Below are 2,142 nucleotides of genomic sequence, written 5' to 3'. Positions count from 1 at the left end.
ACACTGAAACGACAGCAAAGACCAACACTGAACAAAGAATCTTTCAAAGTTAATACAAGCAGCAACAACATTATATCATAGGTTTGAATTAATCTAATTTTAATCATTTTCCACTTGTAACCACTGAGTTACTGAAAAATGCACAAAAATTGTCAGTTTGTTTAAATATGTGTTATTTTTTTCTCGTATTTATGGATCATTACTGAGCCATAAATATATATTCACATGTGAGAATACTACATAAAGTTTGAGAGTTGAAAAATAAACTTAACCTCTGTTAAAAGCTCAGTTTTAAATCCACAGAACCTGAAGACCAATTTTTTTTTCTTGTTTGGCACAATTTTATTTCTATAATCTCTTTTGATCATCATTACTACAGGATACATCACAGTTTCAATAAATTGCACCAACTTCATGTCTGTGGCATAGAGCTACATAAACACTGGTATCCTGAATGTTTGATCTGTTAACATGAAGTTAAGGAGACATTTGATTTGCTGTAACCTCTCCCAGAAATGACCCCCAAAAGTTTACATAAAATAGTTTATTTCACTTTTCTATACATTACATTAGCTTTAAATGTAAAGAGAGAAAGCAGGATCCGTGCACTAAGAGGTTTTCATTATTCCAAACAGGCTTCACACTTCCTGCTATATTTTGTCTTCACCTGCTCCTGTCTAATGTCTTCCACCTTAAATTGCCCAGTTAAAGTTTGCATTAAACATAATCTTTTCTTTAAAAACTCACTGTGGGGGGGCACAAAATCAAAGCTCTTCCTGCGACGTCTGGGAAAAGTGTCTTGTGGTCCTGCAAAGATAAAGAAAAACATGCATTATGCACTGAGACGTGTTATCCTGCGATGACTACATCAGATGGAACAAAGCACTTTTAATGTCAACGGCTGACTGTATGAACAGATCACATTAGTTCTGGGAAAGATTATTAAATGTGACTTTTAATTTTCAGAAAACACATTCTGACAAATGTTATTGGTTAAACACATTGTTAAAGCATGTTGCATGCAACACAGCAGCCTGGTTCAGCAAAGACACTCAGATGAGACCTGCTGTAAAATATTCACCTGTAGTCACATCGTTTATCCTCTAATAATCACGTTTTCTTCATTTTTTTCACATTTCTCCAAACAGGAGAAACCAAGAAACAATTAAATTATTGTCAAAAAGTGCTTGTAGAGGGAGGTAACTCACAGGTACTGCATGTAAGTGTGACAAAGTAAGACTCACCAGATGCTGCTGCCATGCTGTCATTCAGCTGCAGAACTCACTGACTGTGGAGTTAAAAGAAAAAACAACAATGACAGAGAAAACTGTTTGTTTGTCATGTTTGAACCTCTGACATCAAAGGAGTTTTGCACAGACGGTGCTGGATACAGACACTTGGATGGTTTTATGTAAATATTCACAACAAAGCGAACAAAAACTAGTCTTCAGAAGCACGACTGCCTGTAAAACATGGCAGAAAGTCCCTTTCAGACTGTTGTTCACTTTAAGGTGAATGAAAGTACTCTCAATGAATCATGTTCGGTTCTTCCAAATGAACTCTCCTTATTGGAGTCAAGAATAAAGTTGGTGGGGTTCAAACTGAAATCCAAAACTTTTCCGTTTGAGTGTCTAGTGAAGATCATCCACCCTTATTTCAGCATTTACTTAGTGGGTTATTCTCAGTGTCATTTGGCCATGTTGCTATCATTAGTCACAAAGAAACCTGATCTAATATTACAGACTATCTGCAGGTCAAAGATATGACTGTTTTTCAGCAATAAATACTTCATTTGTCAGTGTCTCGAAAAACTCATTTAAAGGATTTGCACATGTCATCATATACATGTGCAAATCATATACCCAACACATGTAAGTTCTATAGAGTCTTGCTAATGACCTACTAATGTTCTTCAGGTGTGTTGCAGCAGAGACATTTAAAAGTTTCAGGACACCGGCCCTCGAACTGGAGTTTGACATCCCTGCCATAGAGCAGAAACCCACCCCAACCCCATCCCCCCTCCTTTGTGGGGTTTTCAGTCTGAGTCTCAGGATGTTTGTGTGTATTACTTCTAGTCTATGTACCCACCTTGTTTTTCTTGTGCTACAGCTCTCTGGTCACACCACCTGTTTCACGCTCTGA

General features: G+C 37.1%; 1 protein-coding gene and 1 long non-coding RNA gene across 2 annotated transcripts in view; both read right to left on the bottom strand.

Annotated features, from left to right (window-relative positions):
* The window catches only part of LOC102289666 (GTPase IMAP family member 8-like), a 27,765-nt gene that overhangs the window by 4,478 nt on the left and 21,145 nt on the right, over positions 1-2,142 (bottom strand). The gene's annotated exons all lie outside the window — the stretch shown is intronic.
* LOC106633185 lies at positions 98-2,142 on the bottom strand. Its single transcript, XR_001336283.2, has 3 exons — positions 2,089-2,142; positions 1,245-1,288; positions 98-807 (listed from the first exon to the last, which is right to left on the bottom strand). It is a non-coding gene; the product is annotated as an uncharacterized LOC106633185 (long non-coding RNA).

This window comes from Haplochromis burtoni, unplaced genomic scaffold (genome assembly GCF_018398535.1).
Source record: "Haplochromis burtoni strain Fernald_Lab_line unplaced genomic scaffold, NCSU_Asbu1 Contig_43, whole genome shotgun sequence".
Lineage (NCBI taxonomy): Eukaryota > Metazoa > Chordata > Actinopteri > Cichliformes > Cichlidae > Haplochromis > Haplochromis burtoni.
The sequence above is the reverse complement of the archived record's forward strand: the minus strand, read 5'-3'. Positions and strand labels throughout refer to the sequence as shown.